Source organism: Acyrthosiphon pisum, chromosome A1, assembly GCF_005508785.2.
Source record: "Acyrthosiphon pisum isolate AL4f chromosome A1, pea_aphid_22Mar2018_4r6ur, whole genome shotgun sequence".
Taxonomy (NCBI): Eukaryota; Metazoa; Arthropoda; class Insecta; order Hemiptera; family Aphididae; genus Acyrthosiphon; species Acyrthosiphon pisum.
The window spans coordinates 60006700-60022489 of NC_042494.1; the positions used below are offsets into that span (position 1 = coordinate 60006700).

At 28.5% G+C, this 15790-nt stretch overlaps 1 long non-coding RNA gene across 1 annotated transcript in view; it reads right to left on the reverse strand.

The window, feature by feature from the left end:
- Positions 1-9551: 9551 nt before the first annotated feature.
- LOC107883916 overlaps positions 9552-15790 on the reverse strand; it is a 13860-nt gene continuing 7621 nt past the window's right edge. Inside the window, exon 3 of the long non-coding RNA XR_003839045.1 lies at positions 9552-14912. This is a non-coding gene — a long non-coding RNA (uncharacterized LOC107883916). The remainder of the gene's footprint in view (positions 14913-15790) is intronic.

The window sequence follows — 15790 nt, forward strand, 5'->3', positions numbered from 1 at the left end:
ATCAAGTTTCATAATAGATAAATTCACTTTAATTTTTTAAACTTGACGAAGCTACATGTGTTCTGCTGAGCGTAAATTTGCTATGTTATGCACTTGTAAGACGGAGACAACAAATGCGGGTGTGGCGTCCTCTTAATTTAACGTGTTCGCCGATGGTTCAAGGATAGACGACGTTATTAGCAGGTATTATCATCAACATCATAATCATCACCGTCGCCATCATAATCATATTCATAATCATCGTCATCGTTATTGACATCGATGTTTTGAATCGGAAAACTGCAAAATAATATAATAATAAAAAATAATATTATAGTTCTCTCATATTGTGAAATATTATTTTGATAGTTTGGTTACATTATGTATTTTGGCTCCATATTGGCGATTGAATTACAACGTGGCGTGGATGTGATATTCAAAAAGTTCGATCTAGTTATTCGTACTGCAGTTATATTTCAATGGAAAATTACAATATTGAGGTAGTTTAATGCATTTTTGAAAAATGTTATTATTTTTATCATATTTTCATTATTTGTGCTTTCAAATGCGAAATCGGAAATAGTAAAATTATAACAAAATTAATAAAACTGTCTGAGCATTGTTATTTTTAATATAATAGTAGGTGTGTATATTTACATAAATTAAATCTGATAATTGACAGACAAAGTGATATTGTGATGCCTGACTGAAATGTCCCATTTTCCGAAAAATGTTCGATCAATATTTTATTTTCATTAATCTCATGTTTTTAATAATTTTTTTAGTTTATAGGTCAAACAGCAAAAACCGGTTTTTTTCCAGGTGGTGAATCCCTCTTTGAGGATATACCCCCTCACGGGACACTCTGTATACTAGTTTTTGAAGATATCGAAATTGTTTGTATTTTGTAGTCATTAAAAATCAAAGACTATATAAGGACTTGAAATTTTCACCATATATTAATTATTCTACTATAATATACTGCATACATATGATATAATAATATAATATAGATTTGAAAATATTTTGGCTATTTTTGTGTTGCTTTAGTTTATTATATTGATTATATAATAAACTATAGATATAAACTATAAGACGTATATAAATATATATTTAATCAAAGGCTTACACTTATTTTGATTTATAATAATGATACCATCTTTGTTTGTGCGTATAAATACTTGAAAATGTAATACAACATTCCTTAAAACTGTTGAAAAATATTACTATACCAATTAAAATGTTTCAAAAAATACAGTCACAATTTTTTTTTAAAGCATTTTAAGTTAAAATTTTTACCAAATTCGTTAAAATGATTTTGTCGTTAAAAATGTAGAACGTTTTTATTAAACATTTAGGGTTTGGAAATGTAATACAAGATTCTTCACAAGTTTTTCTTACTAAAATATGTTCACCGCTGTGAAACCGGACATGCTTATGAATTATGAGGGTAGCGTAGTGTAGTTTTTACAAACCAGCAGTCGAAGTTATATCGGGCCATGCGATTGCCCCGGGTGGAAAAACTTTAAGAATAAGCTGCACTGCTAGAAAGGCGTGTGCATAAAAATAATGTCTGAAAGGTTATAGGTCAGGTTATGGAACGTAGGGTAGAAATTGAAACCCTCCTACCAGTGATGTATATTTAAGTTATATACGTGGGGGGTTCAGTGGAGAATAAGGAATCACCTAACATATATTATGTAAATCTAGATAAATTAGTCTGTACCTATAAATAAAAATAATTATTTAAATAATAACACTTTAGTATTGTAAATAATTCATATTATATATAGGTAAATAAAAAAAAAACATATTATATAACATCAAAGAAAGGGTTCTTTTATTTATTATTATAGCATTAAAAGTATTAGGTATAAATATAAATATTTCATTTAAAAAATGTATCGTTTATTCATAATTCGCGCTGATAATAATACCTTGACTTCAGTCTTCATTTATTAATTTATACTTATTATCTATGTTTAAATTACTTTAGATCTTATTCAAGTAGGTAGTAGCTTAGGTCACTAAAGCCTCCCCTCACATGGTATATTTAAATATAAGATTAAGACAACCAATAAAAAAATTCTGGCCACGCTCCTGATTGTGTCTGTAACTATCCTATGATTTTCCTGACGGTGACGGACTATTTAAACTATTATGATATTAGTTGTTACTTGTTAGAGCCTGTTACAATCGCAGCAATCTTGTATCACAATCATCACGTGGACCAGACTAAGATATGGTGAAATCGGCGAATGATTAATAATATTATATTATTGTATCCTCAATCTTGAATATTTAATAATATTATGATATATTTTATTAAGGATAGAAAAGTTGTACTGTATAAAATATTATTGTATATTGCCAGTACCTATGTATTATATATAATAATATTTGAATTATGTATAAGTATTACTTATAATGGCGTATATATTTTAAAAGTATACCTACTATAGGTACTATAGTTGTATTACCTGACTTTTCTGGGTGAAAATTAATCTTCTTTTTTTTCGTTTTTCATTTTACTTCTGCTGTTGAAATATAATATGATACTAACAGTTAAGTACAATAATTCATTTTATGAATTTCCACTTTTTAATTCTGGACATATTTTTTTATGTAAACACAAAAATTAAAGATAGATTTAACGTTTAAATACAATATTGTTAAGATCGGTATTTGTCTTTATGTGTTAACATTAAAAAATATATGTCCAGTAAACAAATCATGATTGAAAATTTTAAAAGAAATCATTATGACTGAGTTAATAAGTTTTTGATTTTAATATTAATTGTTTTTTTTTTTTAAATATATGTGTAAACATTTACACATATAATAATATAATATCTACTAATTATTATAATAATAATATAATCTGTAACCATTGGCAACTATTCAAATAAACAACAATTTTTGTGAGCCCAAACTAAATGCATGTTGAAGCATGTAAAATATGCTTATAGCTGGTACGTATATGGGTTGAAAAAACAAGTGTCAACAAATCTATTGATGCACCCACTTTTATTGAAAACGTATTTTTTGAGTCTATAGAGGACAAACAAAGAAACATTCAATTTTTTTTTATGTATAAATTAAAAACAATATAATATAATTTTTCCAAAAAACCATTATTACACATACATATATGCCTTCCCCTAAAAAAATGTTTTATATATATTTTGGGATTTCTGATCTATTGTTTCAAGAATTTATTCGACACCAATACACCATTCCTACGTTACTGATTTAATTTTGTAAATAGGTGTGCTGGGAAAATGATAATCCATCTCTCATCTCCTTTTAAGCCAAACATTACAATACTTTAATTTGTTTTTATGCCATAATTTAAAATGCTAATATTTTTATAATTTATATTTTATAGTTTCCAGAATTGTTTTGATGTTCCCATAGGAGCTGTTAAAAAAACCACCATGGGGTTCTCATCCTCTCCTTCCGCTTTCTCCACTTATATAACGTCTCTGCTCACCACGCGCCTTAAAACTAACACGGTGGTTAAACCACCAAGATTTAAACTCCAGACTAAACACTGCTGCGGGGACTCAAAACGACTCACTGAATATTTCGGATACAGTACCGAATGAAATGTTAAAACTTTAAAAAGCAGTACAAGTTATTATTATTATTATTTTATTTCATTCTTAGTTTTTGGAATAAATTTGAAAACGGTTTGTGTATATATAAATGTACATATTTTCATTATTACGATGCAGCTTGATATTTTATTCAAACGTGGATCATTGTATTTCGTTTCTATTTTTTTTCGTTATGGTTAAACAAATACTACTAAGTCCTACCTACCTACGCATCATTTTTACTTATATTTATATGTATTCAATTCACATCCGTCTGCATAACATAATACTATACATTTCCTTATACGATTTATTCTATTTTTCTTGTTATCATAAATCTTGTTAACAGTTTTTCTTTTTATATGGGTCCAAAGTGAGTATTTCAGCGAGTTGATCACGTATTACCTACGTACCTCGTAATTATATGAGTAATTTAACATGATAATTTACGTTTTAAAGGACGTACATTTAGTATTAAAGTTGATTTATGTTATTAATAAAGTACCTGTGTTTGTGTTTAATTGTCAATTGAGAAGGTACCTATTGACGCGCTCTGGAGCTAAATAATTACTAACCAATAACCATATTAATAGCTTTATAAATGCCTACTTCCGCAACGACTCATTGTTTTTAATTTTTTTTAAAATAATTGTAGTCATCTATAAGACAAATTGTTACCTATCCATTCAAATCGTTCGATATGATTAGGTTATGTGTTACCTTTAAACTCGGAATAATACGCATGTTGCATAAAAATAACGTTTTCGTATCGTCATTTGTCGTCTCTCGGCCGGTGCCTACTGCCTACAATTGGTACGTGCTCAGATTAAGTTAATTTTACTATATTTTTAAGTGTGCAAGTAAAATGCTTTACATTCAAAATATAATATTTATTTTTGTTTACTTGTGCCAAGTTCGACGACACTTCGTTTGAAATTTAACTCCATAAACGTGTACACATTTAAAACGTATATCGTATTAGTATACTAATGTTAGGCGCTGCGCGCGGCGAGCGCGTGCGTGTGTGTTTGTGTTTGTGTTTGTGAGTGTGTGAACTTAGGTGTGTGGGGGTAGAAGGGGGACTGTGGAAGTATAATAATATAGAAAATTATTATAAATTTTGTAAGACGGAGTTTACATTTGTATATAGTTATTAATTATTATAATATTGTTGTCATGGCTGACCAAAAACCCATAAAATATACACTAGGTATAAGAAACAAAATTATCTAAAATAAAAATCACTTAGGTACCTACTCTTCTATCAATTAATACAATAATATTAATACTATCAGTTATTTCCATTTGAAATATAATATTCTTATAGGTATAACATACAATAAATGTATTTAAAAAATAATAACTGGTACCTATGCATTTCTATGTATGAACTTATATTTGAAATAAAATCAAGATATAATAAGTATTATATAGTGTAGCTAATATTATTCAAAAATATAAGTATACATTGTTATGGAATTTTATATTCGAGTATAACATTTTATGATAATTCATTTAAGATTTTATAATTTAAAACTCCTACGATTATTTATTGTAATATATTTCTGTGCTTGAAAACACTTATTTGGATGTCATAATTTGATACAATTTTCTCATATTTAAACAGACCGTTCCTCAATTTAACAACTTAAACTCATTACTAGTTTTATTATTTTATTAATTTAGAATAGATATTATTCATGATATTGATAGAATATTTGTAAACATATTAGCCCTAGTACTCCTACGTCCTATCAAAATCATATAATTATTATTGTAATAAAAATAATAAAATATCAATATCAAATATAGGTAACTGCATTTCAATTATTAATACTGTATTGTTGTGAATTCATTAAATAATATGCAATTATTAATAAGAATTTTCCCAGAAATATGCAAAAACTTTAACGTAGGTATAGGTACACTATTGAAAGTTAGAATCTAACCAATACATCGAACTCATACTTATCGATTTTTAATCAGAATTGTTCTCAATTAATTATATTTTTTATATTTGCAATGACATGTTGATCCGGGCACAATTTATAACATTTAATATATATAGGTAAAACCGGTATAAATACATAATGCATATATTATGCAAAAGTCAAAGATAATTAATATAATAATAAAACTGTTAAAAAGCCTAATACTTAGTAATTAAAAAAAGCGTATCGTCATACTCATCTCGTTTCAAATGTCAGTATTCAACATTAGTACCTGTTGTAGGCCGAAGAGTATACCATTGACTAATAATTAGGCATTAGTATTATATTGTATTTAGGTATCTCTCGATATGTGTGTTGGCCGTTGCCAAACCATTAAGTACAGCTGGTATAGGTTTATGTTCATTCGCGGTAAATATGTTTTTAACCTCGAGAAAAATATCGTTCGTTTTCTGCTGTAGCTGTTATATTATTATGCACGCGAGTGAAAGCGTAGCTAAAGTATTTAGTGATTTGAACACGCCAACGCGGGAAAACAGTAGTTTCATCGCATCGGCGAAGAGTGTCGCGAGCGGTTTTTTCTTCTGCTGAATCTCGAATCGCTGCAGTAAATCTATAGAGCTACGAGTTTATTTTCCACGAAACAGTTGCCAAAACACTGTATTATATTATGTTATAAAGTCTAAAATAAAATTATCTCGGGACGTTTCCATTAGATATCGTATATATAGGTATACTTCTATTGTTACGGAATCTGAATTCTGAATGCTCTGGGTGTCGACGTTAAAGTAAATATCCATAATAATATTATTAACAACTGTGCGAACAATTAAAACAATAATCGTTGTTTATTATTATTCCAGGCGAAGAGAATTATATTTTTTTAACGTTGCTCCGACCTTTAATTATCATTCTGTTTGCATTCACTGATTGCACTGCTTCGTAATAATAATGTATGCCATAGGTACCTATAATGTAGTTTTATACAAGCTACAATATTGTCAGAGTTCTGATCAGTTTTCCGTCATCTGCACTTCAACCTGACGATCTGTTTTGTCTGCTGAGATTCTGTTAAACGAACGGCTGTACTTGAAATGTTTGCTTACACAATATGAGATGCTGAAATAAATGTTGATTGCCCTGTAGCAATAAGTTGTAAAAGACAATAAATGTTAACAATTTAGTAAAAAAGCAATGGGCGGTTGTTCTACTCCCCCCCACCCGACAATGAAATACTTACTGTAAATTTATTATGCGATTATTATTGATTGTATTATTTGTGTAGTAGATAAAGTATATTATGTGAATCGCGTTGATAAAAAAATCCATTTGTGGTTTCAACAAAGTGCTCATATAAAAAGCGATTTAAAGAAAAAAAACTTGAATTTATTTTAGGCCATGTACTCTTGTTAGAGGAAAAATATTAAAATGTATAAACTAATATTATAATAAGACCTATTATAATCATACTAATAATAATAACAAAACAAAAATCAATAGTAATTATACCTATCTACACGTATTTTTACAATATTTTTAATTATTTTTTAATAACTAAAAAAAATGTTGTTCTCATTTGAAAAATGAGTTTGTACAGTTGTAAAGTGGGTACTGGAGTATAGGACACTTTACAGAGATCAAAGCATTTGAAAATAAGGTCTTTGGACTTTGAGTATACCTGTATACTTAAGAATTCTAAAAATTTGAATATGATATTATAAAAGATTTGATTGTTAGAACTTAGAATAAAAACAAATCGACTAAAAAAGTTAAAATTATTATGAAAATAATCAAAGTGGATGGTTTTGAATTTTGATCAAGTCAAGGTAGGTAATTATTTAAACAGGATTGACATGATAATAATATAAATATTATATTATATTTCTGAACAAACTATAGTGAAGCTGTGGAACATCGTTAATCATATTTCATACCACTAGATCGCACTGATGTAAATAATTTTATATTATAAATTTGACAATATTCATATTATCTTTTGTGGATAATACCTAATATGATTCAATATTAAATGTTGGTTATTACCTTTTAAATATGTAAGACGTAGGTATTATTAAATTGACAAAATGATAATAGATATACATATTGTAAATCGTAATAGAAGGTTTTTATTACCTAGTACGAATCACTTGAAAATCGTAGGTAGTGTAACCATTGTTATATGTTATAAACACGATTTTTCATTTATGTTTTGAACAAACACTTTTTACCTCGACGAATTCTATAAAAACGGTTTAAATGAAAAAAATCACACTTTTTCTAAGTAATTTCGTGATTAATTTAATTAATTAATGTGGCTTTCAAAATTATGTAAGTCTGAAATAATGTTTATAACTTTATAAGCTGCGGTGTTGCACAAAGTTATAAATTAAATGATCTAAAAAATAATCATGAGCACAAACATAAACCGGCTATTACGGTTGATGGAGTGGTACGGTGATTGCTAAGTAGTAAGTGGGGAAGGCCGGCGTAGGCTGAGGGATTCCAAAAAAACGAATTATCAAAATTTAAAATGACTGTTTGTCAAGCATACGTATAAAAAAAAGTATGTATTTATGTATTTTAGAATTTACCATGGATAATAATTATTTATCTAGATAAGGTTAAAAGATAATCTCGAATTAAAATCGCCTATATTCATTGGGGCTTTGTGAGTTTCCAAACGAAATTCAGCTGCAGGTTAGCTGACGCATAATATGTAAATTCTGTCAGAAAAAAATACACCCGTACGTAAGTTTCTGTACGAAAAAAATTTCAAAATTGAACTTAAAATTTGTTTGTTATGTGTTGCAGAAAAATTACATTTTTAATTGAATCCACAGGTTAGGTCATAATTATTATTTTATATACGCATAAATATACAATATTATGTGGACTACACGTCTACATCTAGTCATTAAATAGGCATAGGTATAGCCATATAGGTTATACCTATATTATATAGACTGGCTTCAATTAAAAATTGGATTAGACTTTTTTTTATACAACACAAAAACAAACAAACTTTCATCTCACCAACTACGTTTAAGTTGTCTGCCCTAAGTCTGAATAAAGTGGGAATGAAATCGGTATTTATTCGTTATAATTTTTATTAGTGTGTGAACTTGCGTTATAGTGATTGTTATCTACTATATAATATTTCGTACATACATTCGCCTTATTCATTGATATCTATTATTGTCTATTGAAGATATATTTTTAATAATAATGATAAACAAAACACTGTTAATAGGTTATTATATACATTTTAAATTTATTCAAAAATATGTTTAATAAAATCAGTCTGCACTCGGAGTAATGGCGGAGTGGCTCCTGTTGTTCAGGGTGTGAATAAATGAAAAACCCCTTCCATAAAAATCATCGAACGTTTATACAATACATAATTAATTCATTCTTTTATATTTTAAGTTACCTTATATCTGCAACGTAAAATACGAATAATTAATATTAATCTTTAAAGACTGTTATCAAAATATGTTAAAATGCGATCGTAAGAACAAAGAATTTTTGAATAAAAAATAATATACACTCCCACGGAAAGCAACCAATTAATCATATTTGTCCGTAATACTTTCAAAAGTGTTAGGTAAGAATTATTATATTTTATTTTATGCATTCAGTAGGTAGTTACTTACATCGCCACCTGGCCCAGCTGCTTCTGAACCAAGGTATTGGTTACACTAGTTTCTGTGCAGCTTTTACAACATTAAATATTAAAATGCATGTTCCCTATTTATACGGCCTTAGCGATATTGTATCTATAATTTTTCGTAAGTATTAATAGCAAAGAAATTGTCTATAATATCGGAGTTATATATTTTTAAATATCTTTATATTAATATTTTGAAAATACATAATTGTCTTCTTTTATTTTCTTTAATTAATTAAAATATAAATAAATCGGTTCACATCAGGGTACATAATATTATGTTGTAGTGCAATTTTAAAACTTGACCATGTTATGCAGTATCATATTATGTTCAAAATTCGTTCAGGTCTGCTTAATATTTTTTGGAACATTTTAATCATTTACTATAGATAATTAATAGTTTTTCATACCTATTAATAATAACAATTGTATTCATCTCTCTCGTTTGTTCAAACTTTCATTAATCGTTATAAACTATTATAATGTGTATACACGTATACGGTGAGAATAACGACATAATATTTACATTAACCCAAAGTAAAATGATAATTAGTCGGCTTAATGGTCGATAACTATGTCAAATAATTGTCACTCTATTAATCGAACTCCATACGAAATTTATTACAGGGCCTTTTCAGCCAGCTCATATATTATTATTGCAATCAGAAACGCGTGTGTTGTGTGAGTGAGACAATTAAAAAACATTAATCGATTGAAAACTAAATCAATAGGTTACGTAATAAAAATATAGTATTTCAAACGATGCCAATATAATTACATCAAGGCTGTAAATATTGTGTAAGTACCGTCCTCTTTGGGTGCATTTATTATTTTTGACGCAATTTATTGTATTATATTAATATACTTTGACCTCACCGTTTGATTAAATGTCGATACGATCCTGCACAGTTTTTGGATCGCGTTTTCAAACAATATTAGGTAGGTATACATATACACTATATATTATAGTATTTGGGTATATTCTATTATTATTCATACTCTGCGGCGCACTCGAAAAGTGCAATTATAGATCATACGCGAGTCAATGCAAGGAGCCGAGTACGAATAAAAATGAATTACTCAAGTTTATATAGGTACGCGAACTTATAATTGGCGCGTAGGTACCTGTGTTCGTGTACAGAATATAATGCACTTTTGATATTAGCAATTTGCAAGGGTAATGAATCTCCCCAAGGTACCTACGCGTACCACGTAAGTCTTTGTGTCTATAAAGTATAAATTGTTTTAACAAAGTCTGGCTTTTTTCATCTCTTCTAAAATATAATGTATACCTACCCAATATAATATACTCCTCATTTGGTCGCTGTGGTAAAATAACACACGTTAGAGCTCAAAAAATTAAATTTAACCATATCAAGCTTGAAGCGATTGATAAAGGCAGGATCGTGGACAATGTGCAACAGCATATCAAGTAGGCATTTTGCGAAAATTCGATTGTAATATTGTACGCGTATATTGCATTTGCTTGATCTGCCCGATTAACCAATGGCAACCGGTATACAAATAAAATACTGATTTACTACTAATTATTATTTCTCCTATAACCAATAGCAACTATTTGGCATTTATAAACAAAAATTTCCATCGTAATACTCAAAATCCCTGTTTGAGCACCTCCCCGGGTTGAATTGTGGATCTAAATCATCCAGGGAACCACTCAAACACACAAAAAATGTCATCGAAATCGGTAGTGGCTTAGGAATGCACAAAGGACATACAGACAAACATTCATTTATATATATAGATATTATTTTTATTATTTTTAACCGCCTAATTAATACATTAAATTATACATTAAAACATTGCCTGTGACTCAATCTATTTATTAGTGAAAACCGTATTAAAATCCGTTGAGTACTTTTCGAGATATGCGCGTACATACAAAAAATGGACATTATTGAAGTTTTAGTAGGATTCCATAATTTTTTCCAGCAATAAATATATCCTATAATACTCAGGGATAATTTAGATTTCTAATGGTGAAAGAATTACAAGTTATTAAAAGTAAATAGGTACTTAAAATTATATTATTGCAGACCTTTGTATTTATAGGTACTATACGATTCATATTATTCTACTATAATTATTTGTTTGACCTTCAGTTCACAATAAATTTAGGTACCTATATATCTTATAATTCTTCATTCACTGATTAAAATATGGGAGTGAAATAATAAATAGTTAATATGCTTTTAATTTCATCCCAAATTAATATTATTAAGAATTAAAATACATTGATTGTCTTTCATTTTAAACATTGTATACAATAATATATGCTCAATGCTAGTATTTACTCATAATGAAATATTAAAATCGGTTTGATGTCCTAGCTGCTGTTGTTTGTCTGAGAAAAGAAAAAAAATTCTGTCGAATTCCGATCTTTATAATTGTTGAGTGGCATTCAAGGCCTGCGTAGTCCTTTTTTGTTTTGTTTTATAATAATGGTTTGCGAAAATAGTCGTTTTCCCGGTGTGCCTGCACGCATACGTCCCTCTTATAAGTTATAATTACTATAATTTACTAAATGACATTACTATATTTCAAAGAGATACGCGTTTGCAGTGGTCATCGTGTGTAACTCTTGCTTTGTCATTTTCTAAAATATTACGATGACCACAACAGAAAGATAGTTCCGAGGTTACATGCGGCCATGTCGGAATAATAATAATAATAATAATAATAATAATAATAGTACCTATACGAATATACTAATATAATACATATAGTGTAGCGGAATCTCGAATCGTATATTCCGCGGCTTAGCGAATTACATTTTTTGGTTTGTTTAAAACGGAAAAAAATATATATGTAAGTATACATGTCTGTTCTAAAAATTAAAATATAAAGTTGATTTGTAGGTATTACAATAATAACACGACATAATCCTTACATATTGAGTATGGACCTATATATTTATATGATTAATTTTGTGTTAGTAAACAATACCTGTTTTTCTTGATTGAAAATTATTTTAGGAAATCGTGTACTCAAATGTATAAGGCTCATCCATACCCACTATTAATTTGAATTTAAATAACTGATTGTAGCACAATAATTGTATTCGTATCAATAGTATGGGTTAAAAATAATAAACAAATTTTAGAAATCAAAAAATGACGGGCGTGATTGACTTTACTCTTTTTTCTACTTGTTTACTGTGGGCACGATATACAATCGTTTGAGAAACGTTGTTGTAAAAAAATTAACCTCGACTTAATATTGGAATTCTTCCATCAAAAATGACCTGATCTATATAAGGAGACTATAGCAGAACCGTCATTGACAATGTTTATTTTATAGGCTATATTATTATGCTATTTGAAAAAAAAAAATTACAAATACCCCTAGCCTCCCGTGCAAAATTCTTGACTACGCCACTGTCCTAGTTAATTTATAATATTGAAACTTCATTCTACAGCGTATTATTTCTTCCAATTCTGTAATATTACCTTCTGAAATTATGAGATATGAGTATTTGGACGATTAACTAATGGATTCGTATGAAATTAAAAATTGTCAGTTCTGCTGTTTTATTTTATTATAATAAAATACCAATCTATTAAATAATAATTGAGTGTAACATAATTTTTCCTATCATATAATATACATTAAATCAATGTAAAATCAGAAAAAAAAATTTAAGTAAGTACTGCTTATTTTATGTGAATATTCATATAGATAATTTTTTTTTTTGAGAATTCATAATAAACCCAACTATGATTTATAATATTATATGTTGGTAAAATTTGGCTCGATTATACCATTTACGTAGCATTGTAGGTGGCACCAGTTGAGGGTTATGATTATAAACATCGTAAATTAAAGCACTATATTGATTTCCAAAATATTAATATCATATTATACACTGCAGTGATTTCGACTGGGAATTGTATGGTCTTCCATTGTTTTTGTTTACTCGTGAGGGCGTGACGCAATTTACATTTGGGAATTTGGCGTCAATCAAACATGTGCACCGTTAGAAAATCGGATAAAATCTCAGCACTGGCATACAAACGAGTATAAAAATAAATGTATTGTCCACGGGTTCACCATGAAAAATAAATCACCCTGTATGTGGCGCGCGGGTGTTGTTGGCGGAGATGGATTCACGATGCGCCAAAATGTACGAAATGGACCTTATACATGTTATACTGTATAGCCGACAATCTCGTCAACAGCTGGGAATGTGACGTGTGTAATAGACAAATCCGGGAGGAAAAAAAAATTACACCAAACCAAAACAGAACAAAACTGTGTCTTACAAAACGTCTACGTCAACGTAGACGTGGACGACGGTGGCGGCGGCGGTGGCAGCGGTGGTGGTCGAGAGACAATCCTTTCGCCCCTCGCTGCCAAGAACGATCCAACAGCTGCCTCAGCTGAACTTTAAAATATAAAATATACAGGGTGATTTTTTTAAGGGTAAACATGCATTTTTTCGAAAATTGTTTAGGTTTTTAGATGGGCGGATGATAACAAGACGTGATAGAAAAGAGTGTTCACACTATTTCAAGAAAATTTAAGTAGGTACTATTACCAATAACTAAAATACTGTTAAACAGTTAACCAATGATACTACCTATTTGTTTGAAATTCGATTTTTATGTCTCGAGATATACCCCAAGAACATTTTAATTCAGAACATGAAATTAAAAATGTATAATGTAGATTGTATAGTGCTTTACGATAAATTAATCACAATTTTTTTGTGTGTGTTACGATGCGTGACGGTACGTTCGTACGTTTTTACTTAGTTTTCAATCATACTATATTATAATATATATATTACAAATGCCGGAAACATGAATGCCGTAGATGCATGGACTGAGTGGATTCGTGTACGTTGTTGCTATTGGTATTGATCGGCAAATGCGATCAAAAATCAATAATGCTTCTGTGAGTTCGAGTTATTAAAATTATTTTATAGACAAATTATTGTTAAATTTTTTTTAGTTGTTATAATTATCAGGGTTAAAGTGTTCACTTCAATGCGTATGAATCTTTCTACTGCACCTTGTTCAATAGATACTATACCGTTGAATAATAAATATATGTTTCAAGATAAATAATATAGCACATTAGATATATAATAGTACATTAAGATGTATAAACAAAAATGTAATGCGAATGCGTGTCGTTCACTTATATAAAACAGAACCCGAACGTAAACCAAATTCGTATTTTTAAGAAACTTGAACGATTTAGGTTGTTTAAATAAAACATATGTTTTTTTTTAAAACTTGAAAATGAACGTGTTCCTTAAGGGAAAAAGTGATCGTCTACGAATTACATTTTCAAGTTAACTTTCCTAGTACTGCTATAAACAGGGTTTATACGTATTTAACATAATATGTTCTTTTAACTATCCAGAAATTGTTATATTTTAAATAAATAGATATACTCAATATGTTTAATACTTTGATTTGTTGATGAGAGCTTTGCAAACGCCTTGTCCTCTGTATTTCTCACTAACTGCAATCATTCTTAATTCCATTATACGATCTACGTTTGGATAATTCTCATATAGATCAACATCTCGCCGCATTCTGTATAGGAAAACCTCAATGGCATCATACTTTGAATTTCAAACAAAGTTCTCGTTACGGTATTGAACAATTAGATCATCTTTACACATTGTGCGATTGAGTGTGACACCCATCATTTCACCAGTTTCAGATACTGCCATAAATGATAATCCTGAACAGAAAAAATATCTTAGTTTCACATTTGATGCTTAAATTTGTTTTATTTTAAAACACTTTGACTAGGTATACATGTAAAATGTAAGTGTAAAGACAATTATCCAAATTATACTCTTTTTAAATATTTTACTTGTAATTATTTTTTAAAGAGTGTTTTCAATGATTTATATTTATATTTTAAGTTAATTTTAGTCATTCGATATTTGAAATTTAAAATTATTTTTCCTCTGAACGTTAAAAATTTAATAAGGTTCCTGATATTTTTTACATATTAAAAATATTAAAAATATCAAAAATAAAACCATATACTTACTTAATATATTTTTTTAGAGTAAATTGAATCATTTTTTTACAACATTTTTCAGAACTACGAAAATGTGTAAATGGTTTCGTGGATAAAAATGCATACATTTTAAATTTGTATAGCTTAAGTTTGAAAATCGAATACAAGGTTATTTAGGTACCTACACGTTGCTACAACAATTTACAGCAATTATAGGCAGATACACTGTTTCCGCCCAGAATAGTTTTTCGTGTGCAATGGTCCAGGTCAAATTGACGGTAATAATACAGGGAATTATGTATTATTATTAACTTTAATATTTTAATAAGTATTAAGTAGGTACTTTATACATGATATAATTAAGTAATAAAAGTTTATAATATTTTAAGATCATAGTTAGGTATAGGCTATGCCTTTAAAAAATATATAGTATAATAATTTAAGTCAAAATTATCTTAATTATATCTGCATAATCTTTAGAATTTTTTTTGTTGCTGTCAAAATCACAAAATAAATAAATAAATTTTAGATTCTGAGTGGAACAATGAATGTATTGATTTTACAATGATGTGTGTTTTTTTTCTTTTTAA